Source organism: Hyperolius riggenbachi, chromosome 2 (genome assembly GCF_040937935.1).
Source record: "Hyperolius riggenbachi isolate aHypRig1 chromosome 2, aHypRig1.pri, whole genome shotgun sequence".
In the NCBI taxonomy this organism is placed as follows: domain Eukaryota; kingdom Metazoa; phylum Chordata; class Amphibia; order Anura; family Hyperoliidae; genus Hyperolius; species Hyperolius riggenbachi.
Window position 1 is genome coordinate 189,346,409 of NC_090647.1, and position 18,598 is coordinate 189,365,006.

The 18,598-nt window shown below is 41.4% G+C and overlaps 1 protein-coding gene across 1 annotated transcript in view; it reads left to right on the top strand.

Moving 5' to 3' along the window:
• Window positions 1-1,313: 1,313 nt before the first annotated feature.
• The window catches only part of SLITRK6 (SLIT and NTRK like family member 6), a 62,875-nt gene continuing 45,590 nt past the window's right edge, over window positions 1,314-18,598 (top strand). The window contains exon 1 of the mRNA XM_068267913.1: window positions 1,314-1,770. The gene's annotated coding sequence lies outside the window, so the exon portion shown is untranslated. The remainder of the gene's footprint in view (window positions 1,771-18,598) is intronic.

The window sequence follows — 18,598 nt, forward strand, 5'->3', positions numbered from 1 at the left end:
CACCTACCTACCTCACCTATACCGGGGGCAGCTACCTAATATAACCTATACTGGGGGCAGCTACCTAACATATACTGGGGGGCACCTACCTAATAATTTAACCTATACTGGAGGGGGGGGGCAGCTACCTGATCTAACCTATGCTGGGGGGCACCTACATAATCTAACCTATACTGGGGGCAGCTACCTCTCTAACCTATACTGGGGGGCAGCTACCTATCTAACCTATACTGGGGGGCAGCTACCTATTTAACCTATACTGGGGGCACTTACTTATCAAACCTGTATTGGGGCACCTACCTACCTAGCTAGCCTATACAGGTAGCAACTATACTGGCTACATAATGTATATTGGAGGCACCTACCTAACTAACCTATACTGGGGGCACCTATCTATCTAACCTATGCTTTGTTCAACTATTCTGGCTACCTATATTAGAGGCACCCACCTAGCTAACCTATACTGGGAGCACCTACCTATCTAACTTATACCGGGGGCGCCTGCCTATCTAACCTATACTGGGGCAACTATACTGGCTACCTATATTGGAGGCACCTACCTTTCTAACCTATACTGGGGGCAACTATACTGGCTCACCTATGCCTGGCTACCTTTACTGGGGGGACCTATAGCTGGCTACCTATACATGGGTACCTATTACGGGCTACCTATACTGGGGGAATCTATACTGAGTGCAACTAGACCTGGCTAACCTATACTGTGGGCACCTTTACCTTGCTCCATGCGGAGGGGGGGGGGCAAATTTTTACACCCTCCCCATGGGTGCATTTTAGCCTAGAAACTGCACTGGTTGGGAGCTATGTTAGGTGTGGTGTGCATTCAATGTATCAAACTGCAGCATAGATTGTGTGTACAGGCACTTAGCATTTGTATTCTATTTTTTTTGTTACATATTAAACCATATTATTTGCCCCCTGGAGTCAGTTGACCTTTAAGTTTATAATCACTGGTTGAAGAAAACACTTTGTTATACAAAAGTTATATCCATTTTTCCATATTCTTCCTCGTGTTTCATCCTTATTTAAAACTGGATTTCAGAGAGCAGTACTTTATAGAATGACTCTGTTAGGAGTAATCTGAAATGAGCCACATAACGTGAATAAATCCCATTAGTGTGTGCATGGTAGACTTACACAATAGCAGCAGCGAGAGAGGAGAGACGTAGCAGAGATAACGAGGTGGAGTTGTATGTAAAATGACACTCGCACATTAAACCTTCTCTTACTGGGAAGGGCTTAAAGGCTGAGTCAAAAGCCAAGAAATCTCCTCGTTTACGCCCATTTCCCTGCTTCTAGCAATCTGACTAATAGTAATCTGAGCTAACAAGAAAGACTAGAAAGAGAGGAACGAGAATAGAGAAACTGACACAGCCCGCATCTGCAGCTCAATGGAAGTTTATGTCAAAAAGAATTTCATTTCTGCAGAGCAGCATGGACAGGGATAAACTCATCAAGTGAACTCAGGATAGATGGAATACCTGCGCAGCATTGGACGTAAGGGAAGGATGCATGTCCCTGGATCAGCTAAAATCTACTAGGATCATCAAACTACAGTGGGATCTTCAGTGAACTATCCAGCTCAGCTGTCTCTGCTGATCGCATGCTTCGCTGTGGATGTGTTTCAGCACGCAGTATACTTCAACCTGAGATGTCAGTGGCTGTATCTGCAAGAGGGTCTGTTTTAAAAGAAGACATACACCTTTCATGTCTTTGGGACCTATAGAATATCTCATTTTACTGGTCTAACAGGTAAGCTTTTCTTATTGCTGTCTTCACTTTAAGCCTCAAAGAACCAGAATGTAGAATGTACTTAATGGTCTGTTACCAATGACATAAAGGTATACTAAAAGCCTGTCACAAGGTACTACATTTGTTTGGTTGAGCTCTAAAGTAAACAGTTCCCTGACATACTGTATGTGTCACTTATGTGACAGGACAGTGAATAGGTGAAGCTTCATTGCCCTTCCCTAGAGCTGATACACATCATGATCAGATGGAGAAAGATGACTTCTATAATATTATTCTCACAAAGGTGTTCTGTATACTAAAATATTCTTTTTGGTTGTTTTTTTTTAATGTATCATGTCTCCTAACTCTTCTAAGCACTTCTGCTATATACATAGTTACACATTCATAATTTAGTGATACAGAACAAACATACAGGTGTGTAACTGTTTACCCACATCAGTGAAACTTTGACTGTTTGTGTGTGTGTTCCTGTGTGTGTTTAACTGTTAATTGGTATTATATAGAAAATGATAGATAGATAGATAGATAGATAGATAGATAGATAGATAGATAGATAGATAGATAGATAGATAGGTGCTTCATTGGATTAAACTCCAAAGAATTCTAACACATACTGTATAAGGGTGTTCCTAAAACAAAAAGGTTGGTTTAGTGATTTTTAACTACAGTATAAATCAGTTAAGTACAGTGCAAATGTCGTCAATAGCAGTTTATTATGACTAGTATATTTGTGCTGATTAAGAATTTATCATAGCAGTAGAATTTGGGAGAAAGAGGCTGATACTGTTTTAACAGATGGCCATTGCCCCAGCCAATGTGATTACTGGTTTGACATTAAGGTGCAGATATTCTATTGTTACATACTGCTACTATTATTGACTTATAGAGCACCAACATATTCAGAGGCCCGGTACAGAGTAAGAAACAAACATGGGATACATACATAGTAATAAAGCTATGTACACAATATAGACATTGGTACATAATACCGAATTGGTAGACAGACACATAACATTTACAAATAGTACACAATAAACAAAATGTATGGCAAATTCCAATACACAGAAGGGTGAGAAAGCCCCGCTATGACATGTATGCTCTGACCTCTGACAATACAAATATAGTTTCAGCAAGTCGAGTTTCGCACAAATTGGTATTGTGAAGTTTACACTGTATACAAATTGCTAGCACAACTCTAGATCACTATGCATAGGAACAATGTTTATGCCAGCTACTCGCTGTATATACATCCTGTGAGAAATGTCAAAATTCTTTCTGTTAATTGTTGGTAAATGGGGGCCTGCAATAGAAATGTACCTAGTTGTGTGTTTATATATTGCACTGAATATATGCAAGCTGTTTATTTTTAGATGAATAAGCTCACTTTTGCTTTAGGCTCTTGAGATGACCTGTTAATAATTAGCATTGTGCAGTCTATTCCAATCCTTGGAAGCAATTATGCGTTACAACAAGCACATATTTTTAATTTACACTGAATACTGCACTGGCTTTCATGTGCTTTACAAAGTTTCTCTTTATCATGCACACCGAACGGCAAATACTATCTGAATATAAATGACTTACATTTGGATGACATAAACATATGGATTACTGTTTTAACTGATTGATCATTTACATTAGTTGGGAATAGCAGTGCTACATGCCCTTCACAAGGAGAAATCACAGGCAAGATGGGATGGAAATGGATTTTGAACATAGCAATAAAATCCTATAATCCTGTATTCTATCCCTGTGTTATTGTCTTGAGTTGGAGAGGCCTTTAGAACATAATTAAAAGTAAGTCTGCTAATGATTTCCATCATATCATTCCTTGAAAATGGATGAAACCAGGAAATAAAATATACCTTCCAATGTCTCGGTTTCTTTGCCCAATATAACTGCTTGTTCATTATGAGCATGCATCAACGTGGCATTACCTGGGTTTTAATTATGTCATTCAGTTGGCTTATCAAGAGAGGTATGAACGACTGCAACAAGCATGAAGCATTAGCCTTCGGCAACCAATCACATTTCAGCTGTTATATAGGAATAAAAATCCTGATTGGTAGCTTTGAACATCTGCTCCTCTTTTGCTTCAATTTCCTTTGCACCTGTTTTGCAAAACTGAAAGTAGCCCCAGTATGCTTAAATATTTTCAATAGGATACTTGTGAGTTATAAACTGGCCTGAAATGTGGTGAATGTTTGATAACAGCAAACTCTGAAGGATCACCACGTTTGATACTTAGTTGAACTAAATACATGATGTCACTTAACCAGGGCCACACAACCCCCCCCCCCCTTTTTTTTTTTCTCTCCACCAACAGAGCTGTCTGTTGGTGGGGTCTGATCACTCCCCCAATTTTTTTTGTTTTACAAATATTTATTGTATTATTTTTATAATACATTTCCTTATTTATTTATTTTCTTTAAAACCCGCCCTCCCTCCCCCCACCGGCCAATCACTGTGATTGGCTATCATAGGCTTCAGCCTATGACAACCAATCACCCCTGATCCCCTGGAGGGGAGAGCCGTGTCGCGGCTGGGAGACTGAAGGCGGAGCAATGCTCCGCCTACCAAGCGGAGATGCATGCACAGCGGCACGCGCAATCTCCTGCAAAAGCCAGCCCCAGAACTTTACGCTGATCCGTTAGGCGGTCCTGGGGCTGCCACCGCAGTCACGCCCAACGCAAATACGCGTTCCTTAAGCAGTTAAAGGACTTCCGAGGTGAATTAAAAAATATATATTTTTACTTACCTGGGGCTTCCTCCAGGCCCTACAAGTCACGTGTGTCCCTCACTGCAGCTCAGATTTTCCTCTGTCTCCCACTGGCAACCTATGTAGCTTGCTGACCCCCGGATGGGTCAGCATCTCCTGCACATGTGCGGGCATGAGCCTACGCCACGTATGAACATGCCCACTTCATTGGGAGTGTACTGCACCCACACAGTAGTATGGCCTAGTATGCTCCTGGGGGTACCCCCGAAAGCCCGCGCATGCGCAGAAGATGCTGACCCATCTGGGGGTCAGCAATCTTCAGAGGCTGCCAGCGGGAGACGGAGTAAGACCGAAGCTGCAGCGAGGGACACACATGACTTGTAGGGGCTGGGAGAAGCCCCAGGTAAGTAAAAATCTTTTTTTTTACTTACTTTGTGAATCCTTTTAGGCTAAGATTAACATCATTTATATTTGCTTCAGTTTCGCTTATGGCTGGAAGATCATCTAAAGAAAAATCAGTAGATGCTAGACAAGAAATAACATACTATTTGTGTTAAATAGTACAACATATGAGTTAACATATGTTTGAAATCACACATACATTCATAAGTGAAAATATCCTATTATCCCAAAGCTTACAGTCATGGGCAAATCCAATGGTGATGTAAAACATGGTTACACATTTACTTTCATAATTCTACCTTGGTGTGCCATAAATGTTATATTTATCAACTCAGCTCAAGCCCTTAAATACTTGCCCAGTGCTACTTCTGTCTGTTCATTGTCTGTTTTTGAACAGATCTAAATTCTTACATAGTTAAGTACAATTTTATAATTAAGTCTTGTTTCATATGTAAAAATTAATAGTTTGTTAACGGCAGACACTATGTTATTAAAAAGAAAATGTACATTCAGAGATCTAGTAAAATTAATATGTTGCAGTGGAAAGCTTATTATTTGACATTTATAGATTTAAAGTTTGGTAGTAATAGTGTTCTGCGTGAATAACTATTTTTAGTTCCTTGGCTCTGTGCCATTTATTAAAACATCATGCCTGGGTGAGCATTACTCAACTCAAGTCTAATGGCTGCCAGTGACCGAGGTATATGAGAGTTATGTTATCCTAGGCTACTGTGTAATGCTACCACTATTAATTATGAACAAGGACTCTTCAAGTGCTTTCTTTACATTGTGTAATTAATTGTTAATGTAAACAATAATACAGATCAGTGTTTAAGCATCCAGTTCACACTAATTGTGGTATTGTGCCTTCCTTTTTATTTTACATTAAGTCATAACTAATGAAATGTACAATATACAGTATATATATATATATATATATATATATATATATATATATATATATATATATATATACATATACTTGCTTAAGACTCAAATTTGAAAATAGGCCTAACACAGTCCTATGCCCCACTTTATATACCTACCATGATCTCTATTAAATATTAAAATACGGTAATTGGACGTATATTAACCTTAAAGGATATGAGGAACCCAGTCTATAAGCACAGCAGAGCTCACAAACTAAGAAATTGGTCTTCACCGTGAGTACTATTTGTGCTGGTTGGTTAAGACTGCTAGTTAGTTGAGTTCTGGATAACTGGGACTCTACATTTGCACAGCAGTAGACTTTTCGCATGTCCCTTTCTCGGTTATTTTATCCTACTGCTGTTTACCTCCCACACAGTGTGTGTGTGTGTGTGTGTGTGTGTGTGTGTGCGTGCGTGCGTGCGTGCGTGCGTGCGTGCGTGTGTTGGGGAAAGGGGTGAGGAAGGCTGAAGTCCCCTTCTTTTTTATGTGGTTTTGTTAATTGTTGTTTTATCTTAATGGACAATCAATCATAAAGAACCCATACAAAAGCCATGTCAGCTTCAGTGAGTTACATCAGCTTAGGAAAGAATGATATACACAGGTGCCAATAGATTGGCAGATAGCTATCCATAAGGATGGCTAGTCAATCATCTGGGTAGCCTTGTATGAAGTTATGAACACCCACCACAGATATCAACAATATATCAGCTTTAATGAGTTTTTCTTTAACAGTTCAGAAGAATGGAAGGACATTTTACTGTTCTTCTTCAGAGCCATTGACTCAACAAGTCTCAAATTTTAGAAACCTTTTATGGCCAACCTTATACAGTATTACTGGCATCACCTAAATCTTCAGAGGCCATGGAAGATATTATGTGGCATTCTAGACAGCACAAATATCCAGAGAAAGTCAATTTACAACCAGTATCATAATTACACAGATTCACAAATCACTGTTTTACCTGAAAGCCTTATTATTCCCTACTTTCCCCTCCTATGGTCACGTATATGAAAGTTTTTATTTGTTTATTGTAATCTAGCTGAAACATAAGATTGTTCTAAGTGCATGCAAACTCAAAGGGTAATTAGTTCATGTAAATGTATCAGTTGTTGTAGCAGTGAAATGGAAATTTTGCCTTTCAAATATTTTTTTCTTATTGTTTTTGTTGTTTGTTGGTTTTGATTAATTGTAATCAATCATATGATTGATTATTCAGTTTTAGAAACAATTATTTGCTGATTCATTCTCATCATAGCAGTGATACTACAGTTACAGACTTTCTAGCCCAGGGCAGTCTCTGCTGAGTTTAGACAAGCATTGCACTCACCTTTAGTCCCTACTGGAAATGGGGAATAGGATACTAGGAATTCCAAGTCGATGCAGAGTTTATGCTAATTGTGTGTTAATCCATGCAGCTTGTAAATGGACCTATCAGATGCAACACTTGCACCAAGCTGCAGAAACTGCAAAATGAACATACAGAATTTGCAGAAGCACTAAATTATTAGCATGCTGTTGACATCACTTATCCCTACTACTGCTTTTTTTAGTATAATAAACATACAAATGAATATAATAATGATAACTTAGATGTTTCCTTACATCCAGGGTTCAGCATGTTTAGAGGGCGGCTGACCCATAATGCCCTGGATCACCAGCTAGTGATTATGGGTTATCCAGTAAGTCTGTCATTGATGGTCAGGATGGCTGCTGTCCTTTTAAATTCCAACCTGGCTTTGGCCCTACCCGGTGCATAAATGAAACATTATACTGTAGCTGATCCAGTCTTATTAGTGTTCTGTACATTAGCTGGTTAGAGATTTGAGGTACTGTAGATTAGCAGCAAACTGTTTTGGAAAAACATAATACAACAGCTAGAGGGGACTTGTAGGAATTGTAGCATTTGCAGTGTATAACAACTTAGTGCAGGTGGGGTTCTTAGTGTAAGAGGAGACCTGGGTTGTAAAGCAATTACCATCATCATTAGTGTTGATGTTAAAATTTTAGGGGAATGAGTTCAGAATCCCAAACTCTCCCGCACACTGCACTTCAGCACCCATTGCAGTGGACAGGGTCATGGGGAGGTCACTCTGTGCTTCATGCGACTCCAGTGCTTTCTCCTTCCAGCATACTAGCACCAACATCATCAACATTTATTTGTGCTGTCATTTAGTGGGGCTTATACTAAATTGTCACAATTAGCAACAAAAGCAGTGTACAGTATATTATAAAGAGCAGCTATTTATCACTACTCATTAAATATACCTAACTGGTCCCTTTTATAGACTAAAACAGAGTTTTCATGCTACTTACTGTATATGCCTTTAGGAAAACGTGTGGTAGCTTTGCTCATTGTGCATAACTTAAAGAAATACTAAAAAACTTTACAAATTTCTGGCAATAGCATAAATCAAAATTGCAACAACAGTCTGTGTGAACACAGCATATCTTTTTGCTGTGCAGTGAATTTTTTATTTTATTTTACCTTATAGACTGCGTCCCCTGAGAAACTGACGGCAGCTCATTATGTGAGAGGGGATTCCTATTTTACAGTGCGGCAGTAGATTATCCTATTTTCAGGTTCCCCCAGATTGCATTATTCAGCGCGTGACCCGTCGAAGTAGCCTGCTATGAGGAGCGAGAGACAACCGCTCTCGCTCCCATTCTGCCCAGCCAATCCACCCCAAAAGGAGACTTCCGCGTGCCGGGCTTCCGCCGCATCATTCGTTGATCATTGATCATGACGCGCCCTCCTCCAGCTAATATGTTTGCCGTTGCATAGCAAACAACAATGATGATGCGGCGGCAGCCCGACACATGGAAGTCTCCTTCTGGGGCAGATTGGCTGGGCATAATGGGGTTGTCTCTCGCTCCTCATAGCAGGCTACTTCGGCGGGTCATGCGCTGAATAATGCAATCTTATATGGGGGAACCTGAAAATAGGATAATCTACTGCCGCACTGTAAAATAGGAATCCTCTCTCACATAATGAGCTGCCCCATTACCCGTCGCTGTCAGTTTCTCAGGGGACGCAGTCTATAAGGTAAATTTTAAAAAAAAAACACTGCACAGCAAAAAGATATGCTGCGTTTACACAGACTGATGTTGCAATTTTGATTTATGCTACAGCCAGAAACTGGTAAAGTTTGATAGTTTTCCTTTAACATTACCAGAGAAGCCATCTTATGAAAACTTACAGAAATAATATAATGATGCAAGTTGCAACTGATCTATCATCTAACTGACACCAAAGTAGCAGGACTCCCTGTTAAGATGCAGCTAGAAACTGTGGGGCCAATCCAATTAATTTTTCTCCTTAGTTTTCATCTAAGTGATATTTTCATACTATAAATAAACTGCCTTTTTAAAGAGAGTCTGAAGCGAGAATAAATCTCGCTTCAGACCTCATAAATAGCAGGGGCATGTGTGCCCCTGCTAAACCGCCGCTATCCCGCGGCTTAACTGGGGTCCCTGATCCCACAAATCCCCTCCGTAAAGCGGGGGAGTGCTTCCTGGTTGGGGCAGGGCTAACCGCCACAGCCCTGCCCCACGCGCGTCTGTCAGTGCGTATCTCCGCCTCTCCCCCGCCCCTCTCAGTCTTCCTTCACTGAGAGGGGCGGGGGAGAGGCAGCGATGTGCCGCTGATAGACGCGACTGGAGGCAGGGCTGCGGCGGTTAGCCCTGCCTCCAGGAGCGACCAAATGCACGACCAAGTCGTGCGGGGGGGATTTGGGGGTAAAGGGACCCCCGTTTAGCGGCGCGATAGTGGCGGTTTAGCAGGGGCACACGTGCCCCTGCTAACTTTGAGCTCTGAAGCGAGATTTATTCTCGCTTCAGAGTCTTTTTAAAGACAACTGAGGTGAGAGGGATATGGAGGCTGCCATGTTTATTTCCTTTTAAACAATACCAGTTGCCTGGCAGTCTCGCTGATTTATTTGGCTGCAGTAGTGTCTGAATTACACACCTGAAACAAGCATGCAGCTAATCTTGTCGGATCTGACAAAAACATCAGAAACATCTGAACGGCTGCATGCTTTATCAGGTGTATAGCTAAAAAATATTAGAGGCAGAGGATCAGCAGGATTGACAGTACTTTTTACCTACTTTTTGGTACTTTTTCAAATGCAGAGTGCAAACATTATTTTAAACAGAAGATGAAAAATGATCTCATAGGAGAAAACTCAGCAGAAAAAGTGAATTGGATCAGCCCATGTGTCTACAATCTCATTTATGACATACTCAGAATATATGGAACTGTTTAAAGACACACCCATCCAGGAAAGCAAAGGCATTCTCCAGGGAGAAATAAACACTAGCACTGAGTATGGTTCTTCAAGAAAAGGTGGAAAGCAATCATTCCAAATCCATTCTGTATATATAGTAGAGACTGGTGGCCCTGCATTGTGGGGTCTGTAATTGTTGCAAGAAATACTAGTCAGCAAATAATCCATTAACATCAGTAAATGTCCTCTTTACAATGGTAAATGTGGTCAAGGACACTGACTCCAGTGATAAGGAGGAGGACAAGTACAAGGATGGGTAGAGTGGGGAAAAGAGAAGGATGTAGCACCAAAGGAACACACTGGGAGAATTAATGATGTAGCCAAAAAGAACAGAACCTCTGCCATCTGGGGATAACCTTGTCTTCTGAATAAACCATGGTCACCTGCCATATCTCACATCAGGAACATAAGACTCTTGGGTACCATTTGTTTTAGTATTCATTTTTGGGGTCCACCAGGACTGTCTTAATGACACAGTGGCTGGCTTACTCTATGTTATCTCCTGTCACTGCATATGTATGTCTCTTCTCTATCCCTTATGCCTCAGGAGAGCCATATAAGTTTAAAGGTGCCCAGTAATGATACAAACTTGATTGTACAATCTTACCCCTTCTATATAATATAAAGGGACTACTGTATGTTTTGGACTATAAGACTCATTTTTTTCTCCCCCAAAAGTGAGGGAAAAAAGTCACTGCATCTTACAGTCCAAATGCAGATAGTTCCTGTCAATACGAACCTCCAATCCGCCACAATGTCAGGGGCCCCCTGCACTGTGTGCATGCAGAGGAGGACACAGGGACAAATGGAGGACACATGGGGACACAAAGGGGCATAGCGGAGGACACATGGGGACAGAGGAGGACATAGGGAGACGCAAGAGATACAAGGGGGCATGAGGTACAAAGGGGGCATAATCCACAAGATGTCCCTTCACCATGGATGCACCAGGTTTAGTATATTTTTTTCCCCTGGTTTTTGTCCTCTAAACCTAGGTGCATCTTATGGTCAGGGGCATCTGTCCAAAAAATATGGTACCTAAAGTGAGTGCATATAAAAATAGGGCCTTGTCAAAAAGGGTACCAGATATAGTTGTAATCTTAATTTACTTAAGTAAATTGCACACCAGGAAATGCCATAAAATATAGTTTATAATACCAATATTGTAACCTCTATTTTTGTGTCTTGTAAAATGGGCACCAGGAAAAGTGTTTACTTTCTGAGAAAGGATAGGGAACAGTTTTAGAAAAATATTATTTGTTAAATAATGGGCTACTGTACTTGATAAAGTGAGTATGGAAATGAAAGGTAAAGATAACAAGTGATATCATTATATTTACCCGGCACCCTTTTTATACAGTTAGCGCCAATAGAGAAAAAGGTGTGTGTGGGACGCACTTTTTAATGGGTGTCATTGTTACATGTCACCCCTAAAGTATCTGTTCAAAGTATATTCACTCAGTTTGCCTTTCTACTGCATAGATTTGGTAAGATTGCACGATGAAGATTGTAATATTGATGGACACCTTGTGTGGACCTGAACTCTCGCGCAGGACAGAAGGAAAATATAGAGGAACTAGTCCTAAGGCCTGTTTAAAAATGGGCGCTAGGCTGTAGTGGCACCCTTCCTCCCACCCCCCGTGCTGGGTTTTCTATCCGCGCCCATACATCGCCCATGTGCGCGCACCCGCCCGGCACAAGTCACATGCGCACCTGCACCGCGCACTCCGCGCGCGTACCCGCCCGTGCAGTCGCCTGCCCCCCTTCGGGACCCGTTCTCCTCTGCCGCACGTCATTCCCCCCAGCTCTCGGCAGTGTCTCTGCATTCCTCTGTGCACATGCGCAGAGACAAAAAGCACTGACACACGGACATGGGATGCAGGGAAACTTGCCAATTATTAGGTAGGATGCACCCTGTACGTGTTTAGAGAGTTTAGCCTCTCTAATTTCCCCCATATTTGACTAATCACAAGTTGTAATTTGATCTCTAAGGTGTGTCAGCTGGCGACCATGCTAGAGCAGCTAATTGAAACACAGTGGGCCATATTCAATTCTCTTTTTCACCTGAGTTTTCTCCTAGGAGATAATTTTTAATCTTCGATTCTAAATAACTTTCCAGCACTTTTCAACTAAAAAAGTACCAAAAAGCAGGTGAAAAAGTACTATCAAAATTATTTTGAGTATTTTCTTGCTTTCTAGTGGTAGGAGAAAACTCAGGAGAAAAAGTGAATTGCAAATTGGCCAGTATGTTAACAATATGCCTGCTTCCATGAAAGCAGGAAGTAGACACACTGCAGATTTATTACATGATTTGTATCAGCTGTAACACAGAAATGTTTTTCTTTAAAGGTTAGTCTGTTGTTGCTTATCTTAAAGAGCAGAGAAGGAGTTCTGAGTTCAAATCTGTTTTTAGCCAAGAACCAGCAGAGCTAGGAGAAAAGGATGTTGCATGGTCAAAACCAGAGTGCCCAAAAAGAACAGGGCATTTTTAACACATCGGGCTTAATTCACAAAGCCGTGCTAACCTACTTAGCACCTTTGGGCGTGATAAGCAGGGTGCTAAGTAGGTTAGCACCGTTTTGTGAATCCCACCATGCGCAAAGTCCCGCGCGCACAGCATGGTGTGCACGAAATGTCGCAACACAGTGCGACTTTAACGCCGCTTAGTTCCCTGGTAGTATATATATATATATATATATATATATATATATATGTATATATATATATATATATATACATATATATATATATATATATATATATATATATATATATATATATATATATATATATATATATATATATATATATATATATATAGTATGCAGTTCTAAGCGATTCCACAAAAGGCAGGGCTTTCTCATCCTTTTGTGTCTTGCAATGTGTTTTATATTTTGTTCATCATGTTACTTTACTTTTGTCACTGTAATTACCAGTTCTGTATCTGTCGATATGTTTTTAGCGATTCTGCCTTTTGCATATTGGTGGATACCATCGTCTGTATTCTTATGTATCTCATGTTTGTTTCTTACTTTGTACAGCCCCATGGAATATGTTGGCTCTTAATCAATAATAATAATAGTGCTTTTTTGTACCTTTATATAGTACTTTTTGGCAGAGTTGCCCAATTTTTTTCTACATCCAGCGCAGTGTTCCTTGGTAACACTGCAAATGAATCACACTAAAGCTGGCCACTAACGGTCCAATTTCTAGCAAAAAATCGTTCGAGCAATCAGAAATTCTGATCGGATTGGTTTTAAATAATCTCCATTGGTGGACACAATCGATTATGAACGAGTGAAATAAATGTCGCCCAAATGAATTTACGTCGAACGAAAATTTGGATTTTCTTGGTGGTCGTGATAGATCGGAAGCAATGATTGGCTAGTTGATGGTGTAGTGAACGATTTTTCGTCCGATCAGAATTTCTGATCGCTCGAACGATTTTTCGCTAGAAATTGGACCGTTAGTGGCCAGCTTTAGTCGTCAGGAGATACATTGATGACCTTCTTGTGGCAGGGTCCACCTGGGGACATTCAGGTCTTCCTGGATTATCTAAATTCATTTAAATTCATTTAATTTAGAGTTTACATCTAAGTGAGATGCGATATCCATAGATTACCTTGATGTCACCCTAACGGGTGACCCTGTGTGGGGTAAGGTTTGCTCTAGGACCTTCAGGAAAACATGTAGTGGTAATACCACTCTCCGGACAAGTGGCTGGCTGCCATCCTACCCACACTATATGGGGTGTTCCGGTGGTAACGTTTATCTGGGCATGGTGTAATTGCTCGGAGGCATGCTGGCTTCCTGACGATTATGCCAAGGTTGAGAGCTGGTTACGGGAAGGTGGTTACCCCAGATGGATGATTGATAGAGGCAAGGCAAGAGCAAATTCTATAACCAGGGACCAATTTATCAGGACTTTTGAAAGCAGAACTAAGGGTGGGGGCAAGCCAAAGTTTGTAACAACATACAGTGTTCAATATAATTAAGCTCACATCCTTGAATATCTTCCTATCCTTGAGTCCGATGAAGGCTTGCACCCCATTCTTCGCCAGGGAGTCCAGTTTGCTAGTACAAAGGCCCCAACTTTGGCATAGTCCCTGTCACCGAGCTTATATGAGTCCAGCCCCATGTAAATGTATAAAATGTACATTTGTTTCAGAGTAACGTATACTATACATTTATTTTCTCCTATGTTGCTGTCATTTACATCAGGTTGTAAAAATCTGATAAATCGGAAAGGTTTTGGACAGGTCCATCCTCCTAATGGGGGATTCTCAGGGGTTCTTTATTTTCAAAAGCATTTACTGAATGTCAGTTTGTAAGAAATACAATATTGCTGAAAATATTGTATCAACAATGGGATATTAATAAAGACAACAATACCGATTTCTCGTAAGTTCTAGGTGGTCGTTTGGCAAAGAAGTACACATCAACAACAGTATAAATAAAGTTTATATTGCATGTGATATTTGCGATACAGGTACAGATACTGATGAAACTACAAAAAGCAAGATTTACAGAGCAATGTAAAACCACAAAGCATTGATTACAATCCTCACAATTAACACATTAATTCCTAGTTTAATGCAGCTTCCCCAAGATCTTATAAAATACATACCATAATATTACACAGAGCCATACAGTCTTACTCCAACCATGATCCCAGATAGCAGCCCAGCAGCAGATTCCAGCACAAAGCCCCTTCTAGCCACTTGGTCAAAGCCTATCATCCTTGACTCCTCCCCCTCACCACACATCACTTCCCTTTGAGTAGCCTCAGTGTCATTGGCTAAAAGAATGCTTTTCAGCAGATTTAAACTTTATCTCCCCCTTAGGGCCGGTTCACACGGACGCTTGGCGGCGTCTACCGTCAAGCGTTCGGGACCCATCGGCTAAACTCTCCCATTCAAGTGAATAGGAGCGTTTAGCATTGCGCGGTTACCGTCGATTACCGTCGATTGCATAAACGCGGCGTTCTGATCCTGATTTAACGCATCGTTTCAGCCGTCCCTAGAAGCCGCATGCAACGTCCAGGGACGGCTAGCCGGCGCGGCTTTATGTCCCCCTGCGGGGACGAGAAACGCCGATCGCGACGATCTCTGTACCGCCGCCACCGAACGGGACGTCACAGGACGACGAGACTTCCTGGCCGCCCCAACGCCGCCTGCCGTCCGTGTGAACCAGCCCTTAAGGTCAGTTAGGCAGGAAGTAAAGTCTGTGTTCTCTAGGGCTTTTGTTTAACAATTGCTTGTGGAAGAAGATTCCAGCACCTAGGCTATTGTTTACCTGTGTGCTTGGAAATGGCTGCCCAAAAACAAACAAAAGCTGTAAATCCTGTGTAGCCCACTTCTTACAAGTTGATACGTTCAACTGGCAAAATAGTGTGCAAGTGAGTAGGGAGGTGGGTTGGCATCGTTGTATAGATCTTTTCTAAGGAGTGCATTTGTAAAAAAGAAACTGAAAACTCAAAATCCCTAAAAAAAACTTTTCACAGCAAATTCCCCGTTATCCGGAACTTAGGTAATTGGAAGCCTCAACTAACTGACATGCCTGAGGGGGATAACAGGGATGAACTATTGGTTTTTTTTAGAGTAAGATCTACTTACCCATTGTCCGGGCGCCATCTGCTACACATCCTGCAGCTCCCAGCGGCTATGCGGGTCAGGTGACACACCTGGAGCCTTACACGGAAGATGCTGGAAAGCCGCTGGAAGCTGCAGGATGTGTTGCAGGTGGCGCCCTGATGATCAGTAAGTCGTTTCTGCTGGGAGGTTAGTGCTTTTCTACTGCTGGTTTAAGCAACTGGCAAACGCATGTATCCGGCATTAGGCAATCCCCACCTGTGCCGGATACCGGTGACTTTGCTGTAATAGTGCATTTTACTCTGGGAGAAATGCACTTTTTATAAAGATGTTTACATTTGTATTTAAAATTTTAAAATTTGTAATAATAGTGGATTTTAAGTTGTATCTAAACAAAGGAACTCTATTGAAAGTATATTTCTTTGCACCCTTCAGAAACAGCAGCAGCTCTATTCGTGTGAAATTATTTTACTTTAATGTAAGCTTCTCTTTGCGTCTATATGAATTTGACACAAATTCCTACCTTCTCTCTGTGTTTGCATGGGTTTCTTCTAGACACTCTGTGTTCCTCCAACATTCCAAAAACATACAGATACGTCTATTTATTTCCCCAAATTGGTCTGTGATTGAATTATGAGACTAAATCTGTGGTAGGAATTAGATTGTGTGCACTCTGTAAAGTACTGTGGAAAATGTGTAGACTGTATAAATACACAATAATTATCCCAGCTCTGTCAGGCAATTTAGATGAAACCATTCACCACTAAAACACTGTTATTTAGGTATGTAGAATGTGACAGATATAGAATTAATTAAAGAAAACCTGTAACAGAAAAAAGTGCCCGGGGGGGGGGGGTACTTACCTCAGGAGGGGAAAGCCTCTGGATCCTATTGAGGCTTCCCGGTCTTCTTCCGTCCCATGGTGGTCTCACTGGGCCCCTCTGAATGGCTGCCATGTAAATATTTACCTTCCCCAGCTCCAGCGCAGGTGCAGTAATGACCCTCGGCTCGGGATCAGGCGGAAATAGCTGATCCCAGTCGGATCCACTCTATTGCGCACGCGGGGGAAACCTCGATAGGTACCAGTGGCTTCCCCCTCCCAGGGTAAGTAAAAAAAATTTTATTACAAAGTCTCTTTAAAGTGAGTGTTTACCATTTAAAAAATAAAAAAGTCGGATACTCACCTAAGGAGAGGGAAGGCTCGGTCCTAATTAACCTTCCCTCTTCTCTCCCGGTGCCCGGTCCTGCGCAGGATCCCCCGTGGCAGTATTCGACCAGTTCGGTCAAATACTGCCACTTCCGCATGCCGAAGGGAGCTTTCGGAAGCCTTCGGGAGCACTCGGGCTCCCGAAGACGGGCCGCTCCATACTACACATGCGCGAGCGCCCTCTATGACGCACTCACGCATGCGTAGTATGGAGCGGCCCGTCTTCGGAAGCCTGAGTGCTCCCGAAGACCTCCGAAGTCCCTGCGGCGGCGGACGCGAACGGGGAAGCCAGCGCAGCACCGAGGGCACCGGGAGAGGAGAAGGGAAGGCTCATTAGGACCGAGCCTTCCCTCTCCTTAGGTGAGTATCTGACTTTTTTATTTCTATTGTGGTACCTATTGGCTTTAAAGTGTACTTGTAAGGAGAAAAAAAGTGTACCAAATGAATACTCATTTCAGTAGAGGGAAACCCGTTCATAAACTTCAACTACAAGTTAGTGAACTAAATAACATCATAATAATACCTCATTGATCTGCATTGCATCTAAAACTTTTATGGCACTACACAAAGTAAAAAAAAAACGAAAAACAAAGATAAGTAAATGAAAATATTGGTATGTAATACATATAAATGTCAAAGAAGTGACTAATGCATTGTGACTAACAAAATGTACAGTAGATCAGGTGTTCCAGTTAACCTCTGATTCTGCTAAACGCATGTGTATTACTGTTGCAAGATTTTGAGTCTCACAAATGGAAATGACATTTAAGCAATTAGCATTTTTTTCCCAAAGGGCATAGCTATGGAAGCCTTTGTTTTCTTCTTTCTTCAGGGCTCCTTCAAATAGTACAATATATTATAATACATACATATTTCATATTTATGAGCAAAATAGTCTGAACTAGCAATAAAACATGTCTAGACAGTGAGAAAAACAAAGAGATAAGAAAAAAAAATAAACCTTGTGACAGCAACAAGCTGAACACAACATACTGTCTCTACAAAACATGATAGACAGAAAGATAGATCGCCAGACAGACAAATAGACAGACAGAGCCCCCCCCCCCCCCCCCCAAAAAAACCCTCTCGATGTGTCAATGAGCGATCATCCTGGTGGATCATGTCAGCTGAGTACAGGCTGAGGGCATTGTTCTCTACCCGACCTGCTCTGTACTACTCCGTCATAAGCTGCACCGACTGCCCCCCCCCCCCACCCCATAGCAACAGAACATGTTGCAAGCCTGTAAGAACTTTCTTTAATAAATTCAGGACATTCACATAGACAGTCAATTCCTAACCTTCCAGTAACCCTTAGGGCCTGTTTCCACTACACGCAGATTGGATGCAGATTGGATGCAGAATGGATACACAAAAACTGACTCCAATGAATGCCTATGGGAAAATCTGCATCAGAAAAATCGCATTTAGTGGAAACAGGCCCATAGGCATTCATTGGAGTCAGTTTTTCTGCATCCATTCTGCATCCAATCTGCGTGTAGTGGAAACAGGCCCTTACTGTAATCTGTTATCATTCATTTGTACAATAGTTGCAAATCTCCCCATTCATAACGGACAATTTTTAACAAATCCAGGCAAAGTTTGCAGGATCCCTGGAGACCTTTAGTAAAACTGCTTTTCACAACCTAATAGGAAAAAAAAAAAAGAAAAACATTAAATATCCGTATTGAAAAATAA